Below are 9461 nucleotides of genomic sequence, written 5' to 3' on the forward strand. Positions count from 1 at the left end.
AATGTAGACTGTGCAAGGCTAGATTCACACTGAGTTTTCTGGAAGAGGTATTGAAGCAGATCTGTCTGAAGGATTTTCAGCCAAAGCCAGAAGTGGAGTCAAAAGGAATCAGAAATATAAAGGAAGGATTTATACTTCTTTTTCCTGGCTTTGGCAGAAAATCCTGCAGGCAGATCTGCTTCAATTCCTCGTCCAAAAAACTCTGTGTGGCGGTACTCTAATGCAGTCTAAAGATCTGCCAAATTTATTATACTGGTTCACGCTTGATAATTTATTCGTTGCATGGCTATATACTCTGCCTAGCTTTATACCACATTGGTTTTCCTACTTTGCGATAGGTTTGGTTATACTCTTTTCCCACTTAGGCTCACCCCTTTCCTGCTACGCCTTGCCCACTGGTGAGCTAAGTACTAAGTTTTTCTAATACATACTAGATATATCAAATTGCACCACAAATTCTCCAACTTGTGGCATATTTTATGGTGTTTTTTTAACTCAGAACTTTAGACTATTCTTCAATTAAAGGCACTTTAATATTAACAGCATAACTTTTGTCTTCGAAAACTTGGCTGAAGATATAACTTCTTTGGCTTTATATACTGAAGGTCAACGCTAAGTGTTAGGAATTGTCATAACTGCAATGAGAAGTGAAACCTTTTTCATAAAATTTGATGACTAATGCCAGGCAAGACGGGGGCATTTTGCTCAATGAAACATGAGCTGACATAATGATGTTTTCTGTGTTATGGATACAGTCAGGTGGAATGGTGACCTCTTTATAACCAGCAGAGGAACCAATTATAAACTGCAAATTAATAGATCATCTCGATAGCAGTTCACCTCTTCATTAGCTCCACACGTCAAAACATACAAAAAGTCTGGCAATTACACCCAAGGTAGGCGCAGAAGTGATAGGATTTTCATTTCCTAGAAACTTGGACACAATAGCAGTATGAGAGGGGAACATTAAAAGTTTTCCAGTAGAATATTGATTGTCCTCGGGATAGGTCATCAATATCTGACCAGTGGGAGTTTGTCTTCCGGCATCCCAGCTGATCAGCTGTTTGAAAAGTTCTTGGTACTCTAGCCTATTTGCAACTCAGTCTCATTCAAGTGAATGGGCCAGGACGAGCACAGCCGCTATACAATGTACGGTGCTGTGCTTGGTGCGCTGCGAGAAGACCGAAGCACTCACTGGAGCTCCACAACATCTCCAAACAGCTGCTTGAACCCCCACCTTGAGGATAGGTCATTAATATTGTACTCCTGCAAATCCCCTTTAATCACTGTTCCAGGACTATTTACTAAAACCATATGACCATATAACAGCTTATAATACATTATTCCATAACGTATGAGGTGAAGCAAGGTTGACTGTTATGTGTAAAAGGATCGGTCACCAATCCTTCCATTTGCTAGAACTCCATATGATGCCATTTCTCTGTTGTTCCTACTAACAATTTATGAATAAATGGTTTTTGCTGGTAGCCTCAAACTGCTTCTTCTAGTGGTAGACTCAAACTTTTTAATCAGTGCATTTTGAGAATACGATTTTCCCCTGGTGGTAGCCTCATATTGTTCAATCAGTGCTTTTTCATAATAACATTTTTATCTATTGCTGTGCTTATGTCCCCACACAATGGAAAGGGAAACTGAATGTCTCATACAAGGAACCCAGCTCTTTCTGGGTAATTACCCTGTGAGATGTTGCGGTACTGTTTCTCCTTGGTGGTGGAGAGTGGCAAGTATGCATGAGGAGTATCACACGTTAGTTAACGCTCCTCTGAGTTTCTGAAAAAGATGTATGAAAATTAGCACATCTTAGGCTGAATTCACACTTTAATTATTTGATCATCTATTTCCATAAGTTATTGTGAGCCAAAAACAGTAGTGAAGCCTACTCAGAGATGAGGTATGATGGAAAGATCTGCTCCTGTTCTGTGTTTTTGACCTGTACCTAGTTTTGGCTCCCAATAACGGATGGAAATACCCAACCAAATAACTGAAGTGTGAACTCAGCCTTACATTTGCTGGCATCAGACAGACTTAGGAAAGCTAATTTGAATAACTTTCCCAGAAACCCAGAGGGACATTACCTGGCCAAAAACAATCTGCACGTGTACTACACATACAAGGCAGTCTCCATAAAGAGAAAGGGTACTTCCCAGACAGAGCATATATATTACCCAGAAACCAAGAACAGCATACTAGTCTCTCTCTATCGCCCTAATGTCTTTCTAGAAAAAAATATAACTCAAGATCACACAGTCATATATACCAACTTTCAGGGAAATTTCCGCATATTGGTTTAAGGTAGAATCGAGTCATTCCTGAATCAAACTTTTTCAAAAATTCATTGAGTCCCAGATAGAAATTTCACAAAATTCACTCATCTCTAAAGTAGTAACGTAAGAACTTTTCCAAGACTTTACTATACCCCAAGCAGCATAATCATTCTACATAAAATAAATCTATACAATCCTGAATATTTAAAGGGTTGTCCGGGTTCAGAGCTGAACCCAGACATACCCATATTTTCACCCAGGCAGCCCCCCCCAATGTTAGCATCGGAGCATCTCATGCTCCGATGCTCTCCCTTGCCCTGCGCAGGATCGTGCAGGGCAAGGGCTCTTTTATATACAATAACACACTGTCGGGCGGAAGCTTCTGCCCAGCAGTCTGGTCGGTGACATCACCGGCTCTGATGGACGAGCTTTAGCACTGCCCTAGCCGTTTTACAGGCTAGGGCAGCGCTAAAGCCCGCCCATCAGTGCTGGTGACATCACTGGACTCACTGCTGGGAGGAACTTCCACCTGACAGCCCTAAGGAGAGAGCCGGAACTCCGCAAAATGCCTTTGTCCTGCGCGATTCAGCACAGGAGAGCATCGGAGCATGAACTGCTCCGATGCTTTTGTCAGGGGGGCTGCCTGGGTGAAAATGGAGGTATGTGCGGGTTCAGCTCTAAACCCGGACAACCCCTTTACCCAGTTCCTCCAAGGCAATATTGATCTAGTCAAGCAGGATAGACCTGCACTTAAGTGTAAAGCCCTTTAACCAGTATATGTAGATGAGAGCGGTCTTCCCAGCTCTACTAATTGTAAGTAGTCTTTCCACACAATTCACATGATGCAGATGGATTTATTAATGTTATAATTACCGGCTATAACAATATTCCTAAGACCTACTTCTGCACAGGTTCATTAAATATTTAGTCCGCCGCACAGGCCTGTGTTTTTAGTTTAATTCGCATTTCATCACTTCATTCATTTAGATTTTAATAAACAGCAGGATGTCTTATCCAAAGCTTCAACATCTGAGATACTTGTAAGTGGCAAAAGGAATTTCAAGATTTACACTGCAGCGTTCCTAGCTGTCTTCTCAAGGGCCTAAGTGAAGACTGCTTTCAGGAGGAGCACAGCCCATGTTAGACCGCAGGTAATATCATACTCACACATACTAGGTAAAGGAGCATGTCTTTTTATCATTAGGCGCTGCCGTTAGATCTTCAGTAAGCTACGGGAAATCATTTCCTGACAAATGGCACATTTCTGACAGATGCACTTCCACCTAATGATTATTTTATGCATACTGTACCGCCATCTGGGTTGTAGCTCACTACAATATGAACGGCTGTGGGTCCGTCATTGCGGGCCATACTTCTTAGTGACATTTATATAATAATATGTGTTGTAGCTTTATAATATCCGGTTAGCAGCCTTCGCTCAGTCCTAAGTTCTGCGCGGCGGGGCGCTGGGTTTGGAACGTAACCGTATATTCTGGCTAATACATCTCACAGAGGTAGTCGTCAGCAAAAGAGTAGGCAATTCCAGTTAACCTGGTAATCTCAGCAACAGTGATACATTCCCTATGCAACACTTGCAGACTTCATATTACATCTGACAGGCATAGCAGAGCTGAATCTGTATCTGTGCTGTTCCGAGGAGGGTTATTCATCTGCAGCATTACGGAAAACCATAGATAACATAGACTTCTGCTACATTGACAAAATGACCTCTGCTACATCGGTATCTATAGAACCCTGAGACGTGTTGTTTCTAACATATATGTACCGCCAACAGGCAAGTGACTAGTCCAAGTTTTCCAGGGTTCCCACCGCTTTTTCAGTATGTATGTATGGATACTCCGCAGATTCTTCTGATAGAATAAGATTTTGATATACCGTACTGTGTGTGCTCCAACTTCACCTGGGTCTTGCAGTGATTTCTCTACCATACTGTACATCGTCACACCGTATATTAGCGTCACTCCATATGCCAGATTGTTCTTTCATCAAATCCGGCATATTTAATAGAAACGTGTATCATATTCCGCATGTTGACACATCTAGCCTAAGTGGGATCTGCTTCAGTCAAAAAGCCTCCTTGTCTCCGGTATAAAGGGGCTCAGACATGGGAGAGGCGACATTAATATGCTATAAGCCTAATTGCATCATAGATGCCTCCAAACCACCCCAGGAGGAACTATACATCCTGTATGCCTGTAGGCACCTGGGTTACTTCTGCCAGGCATCTGACCAGCACGCCCTGATACCAGCCATGTCCAACACCATGCAGAGATGTAAGTGGCAGAGAACGTCCGCATATCACGGGGCTCATCTCCATCCCAAAACATCCAAACTTACTGGAGTCCCCGACCTCCAATTCAGGCACAATTCTATAGACCCATCACTAGGCAGAGGACCATAATGCAACTATGTCCACCTAGAAGATGGAAACTGAGACAGCGCTAGTAAAGGCTTCAGCCATGTCCAAGGTTAACACTGTGCATGCCGGAGAAACTCACTTCACACTATGCCTTCACAAGACAGTAATTCCTGGTGCAAAATGTCACTTTTATGTCTCATATCTCCTGACAGAACTACGGCCCTCACAGCAGCGGGCAACGGTCAGAAAAAGCAGGAGCCGTGACCACCCTTAGGGTCCATTCACACATCCGTATGTGTTTTGCGGATCCGCAAAACACAGACATCGGCAATGTGCTTTCCGCATTTTGCGGAGCGCAGATTTCCGGCACTATAATCGAAAATGCCTAATCCTGTCCGCAATTGCGAACAAAAATAGGACATGTTCTATTTTTTGGGGGAACGGAATTGCGTACCTGGAAATGCGGATCCGGACAGCACATAGTGTGGCCCCATAGAAATGAATGGGTCCGCAATTCCGTTTCCGCAAAATGCGAAACAGAATTGCGGACGTGTGAATGGAGCCTAACAGAGTCATTATTCTATTAATGAGAAACTGTGGAACAAATGGAAAAGTAATATCTAATATTCTATCTATTTCATATCTATCTATCTATCTAATATTCTATCTATCTATCTAATATTCTATCTATCTCTTATCTATCTATCTAATATTCTATCTATCTATCTAATATTCTATCTATCTATCTATCTATCTAATATTCTATCTATCTCTTATCTATCTATCTAATATTCTATCTATCTATCTAATATTCTATCTATCTCTTATCTATCTATCTAATATTCTATCTATCTCTTATCTATCTATCTAATATTCTATCTATCTATCTAATATTCTATCTATCTATCTAATATTCTATCTATCTATCTATCTAATATTCTATCTATCTATCTATCTAATATTCTATCTATCTATCTATGTAATATTCTATCTATCTATCTAATATTCTATCTATCTATCTATATAATATTCTATCTATCTCTTATCTATCTATCTATCTATCTAATATTCTATCTATCTATCTATCTATCTAATATTCTATCTATCTCTTATCTATCTATCTAATATTCTATCTATCTATCTATCTATCTATCTATCTAATATTCTATCTATCTATCTATCTATCTATCTATCTAATATTCTATCTCTCTTCTAGTTAATATCAATCTATCTAATATCTATCATCTAATCTATCTAATATCTTGCTCATATCCATCTAGCTCTCTATCATTTATCTAATATCTGTATATTATCTATCTATCTACTTATCTAATATCTAGCTCCTATTTATCTATCTATCTATTTATCTTATATCTATCTACAGTATCTATCTATTATCTATCTCATATCTATCTATCTACTTATCTAATATCTAGCTCCTATCTATTATCTATCTATTATCTATCTACAGTATCTATCTATCTATCTATCTATCTATCTATCTATCTATCTCTCTATCTCATATCTATCTATCTATCTATCTATCTATCTATCTATCTATCTATCTATCTATCTATCTATCTATCCATCCATCTTTCTCTCGCCCTAACTTCTATCCCATCTTCAGCTTACCTTGGCACAGTACCCAGACCTCAGATGAATGCAGGGTAGCAGTAGTACACCTGTACAGTATTCAGTGGCAATAATGCCCACGCTGGGGGAGCTATGGTTGGCTCTGCTACAATCCACGGAACTCTGCCCAGCTATGGCACATGAGGTGTGCCCTCCTAGTACGGTCTGAACTTCCGAATGTTTCCTGCAAAGTGATGAAGGAGCAGCGAGCAGCGGCCACTTACCTGCAGCCCGTAGGTGAGGCGCAGAGGAGCCCGGCATGTGCCTGTGAGGCTGCAGCAGCCGCAGCTCCCGTGTCCTAGGAAGATGCTGCTGACAGGCGGGGGCCGCGCGGTGACACGCAGGAGCCGGGGCTCGCCATTGGGAGACTGGAGCCAGGTGCAGGGCACACTCCCGCAGAGACCCGCACGTCACAGGAGGAGGAGGCTGCACTACTGACACTGGCTTCTGCTCCGTCACTCCAAGCACTGGCAAACTTTTTCGCAGCAGTAGTCTGTGTGGATGACATGTGCTGGGTGACAGTAGAACACGAAACGGCTGGGTGTGCCGGGTGCAGCAGGGCTGAGTTTGTCACTTGGCACAAAGTGGAGTGTTTTTACTAAGTGATGACGCCAAAAATATCGCACAAATAAAGGAGCAGCTCTACTAAATGCAGCTAAAACCCCAGTGATCTTCTGTATCATACTATTGTCTCCCATCTCCTCGTAGATTGTAAGCTCTTGGGAGCTCTTGTTTTAATGGTTGACTTATTATATGTAATGTATGATTTGGTTTGTACATGAACCCTCCGATTGTAAAGCGCTGTAGAATATGTGGGTGCTGCATAAATAAAGATGATTATTAATGGAAATGTTTTTGGTAGTGCCCCTGCAATATATGGTGGTGTTGAGTCTCCCAGAATAATACCCACTCTTACCAGCTCTACCTCCAGTAAGGGGTTCTCTCCATAAGGATGTCCAGTAAGAATAGGAGAGCTTGGCCACAGGAGCGTATCGGCCATAGACCTTACAGGGAGATTTCCCGGTGTGCCGATGCCCAGGGGGCGCCTGAGCCCTCCTCATGGCCGGATCGGTCAAAGTTTTTTGGGATGTATTTTGCGTTGCTGGCTGCAGTATTTTGTGTTGGACTGTGGTATTAGGCTCTGTTGGGGTGGTATAATGTGCCACAATATGTTATTGCTGGCCCCACCTACTTTTGTTGGCCATGCCTTACATCAATTTGGACCCAACCACAAAAAGGGGCCACTTTTAGTATTTTTTTTCTGGGCCACTTTAAGTTCCCAGTCCGTCCCTGCTTGGCCATAATATGTAGGCAGGGCCGGCGCTTCCATAGAGGCAAGGGGGGCAATTGCCCCCGGGCCCCCGAGTCCTTAGGGGCCCCCCCACGCCGGCCCGCAACTAACTTTAGGCAAGACAGTCACACGGAGATGAGCGCTTCCATTGTGGAAGCGTTCATCTCCAGTCATCTGTATTGCCGTCCTCAGGACAGCGATACAGATGGCTGTGCGGCAGGGGAGGGAGAGGTGTGTCCCTTTCCCTTCCTCTGATAGGCTGCAGGCACTAGACCGGCAGCCTATCAGAGGCCGGCAGGCAGCGCGATGGCGTCATCACGCCGCCTGAGCCCTGAGCCGTACACAGCGCGGGACACAGGCCGGAAAAGGCCTGCATCGCATCGCTGCCAAGGAGGTAAGTATAAGTGTTTTTTTCTTTTTTTTTTTCTTCTGTACAATACTGGTGGCTACTGGCAAATGATAGGGGGGGCCCTATGGCTAGTGGCACATGATAGGGGGGGCCCTATGGCTAGTGGCACATGATAGGGGGGCCCTATGGCTAGTGGCACATGATAGCAGCGATGGACTGGCCATCGGGAGTTCGGGAGAATCCCGGTGGGCCGATCGAATTATGGGCCGGCCAGGGCCGCCATCAGGGGGGTAAAGCTCCAGTAACAGCAGGCAGTGTGGGGGCGGCGCTCACTCACTGACGTCACACGCCTGCTCCTCCCACTAGGCGGCGCAGGCGCGTGACGTCAGTGAGTGAGCGCTGCCGCCCGCACTTGTTACTGGAGGCTGGAGGCGGGAGCTGAATGTAAGGTAGTAAAGACTCTTTACTAAAGAGATGAGCGCTGTGCCCCCACGTGTAGTAGAATACCTACCTGGAGCCAGACTGTGCACAGAAAGGGCACTTTGTCACTGTGGACAAAGTATGGCACTTTCTGTGCACAGATTGGCTCTAGGTGGGTACAGTGTGGCACTGCAGTCACTAAGGGCACTATTTATCTGGGCATAGTAGGGCACTATCTGCCCACATAGTCAACATATGGCGCTCTGGGCACTGCCATATAATAGTGTGGGTACGGCGATATTTGGTTCTATGTGGGCACTGTATGATTGTGGGCAGATAGTGCCATACTATCCACAGATAAATGGCGCATTTAGTGCCTGTCGTGCCCACATAGTGCCATATAGAACCCATACTCGGAAAGCGCCATACTTGTGTAGACAGAGTATAATTATAGGCAAAGTATGGCACTTTCTGCCCACGTTTTAGCTCTAGGTAGGTATGATATGGCACTTTGTGGGCACTGTAGACACTAAATACACAACTTATCTGAGCATAGTATGCCCAGGTCTTCCCACGGTCATACAGTGCTCAGATAGCGCCATGTTATGCACAGATAAATGGTGTATTTCTTGCTTATGGTGCCATACAGTACCTACCTAAAGTGAAAACCTACAGTACTTTGGCCACAGTCATACAGTGCCGACATAGAGCCAAAGTATGGCACTTTCTATGCACCTAGGTAGGTACTATATGGGTACAAATGCGCTATTTTTCTGTGAATAGGAGGGCACTATCGTGCTCTATGTGGGCACTGTATCACTATTAGGGCAGATAGTGCCATAGAGACAAAATGTCTCCCAGCACATTATACATGGCTCGTCATCATGGTTACGACCTCCCTGTAATCCAGCATTGGTGGTCGAAAAAAGCACCAAACTATGTGCACTCCCACAATCCCGGCTACTCCTATAGTGTGCAAGCATGACCACCGCTGCTGGATTACAGGGTGGTCAAAACCATGGAAACGAGCAGTGCATAATGTGATGGAAAAATGACTCCCGTCAGCAAAGGAAGCAATATGGACAATCACAATACATTAGTAAG

The 9461-nt window shown here is 43.9% G+C and overlaps 1 protein-coding gene across 2 annotated transcripts in view; it reads right to left on the reverse strand.

Moving 5' to 3' along the window:
- The window catches only part of HS3ST5 (heparan sulfate-glucosamine 3-sulfotransferase 5), a 253655-nt gene extending 246980 nt beyond the window's left edge, over positions 1 to 6675 (reverse strand). For both annotated transcript variants that reach the window (XM_040428898.1, XM_040428897.1), the window contains exon 1: positions 6522 to 6675. The gene's annotated coding sequence lies outside the window, so the exon portion shown is untranslated. The remainder of the gene's footprint in view (positions 1 to 6521) is intronic.
- Between the last annotated feature and the right edge of the window lie 2786 nt (positions 6676 to 9461).

The sequence above is a fragment of the Bufo bufo genome, chromosome 4, assembly GCF_905171765.1.
Source record: "Bufo bufo chromosome 4, aBufBuf1.1, whole genome shotgun sequence".
Lineage (NCBI taxonomy): Eukaryota > Metazoa > Chordata > Amphibia > Anura > Bufonidae > Bufo > Bufo bufo.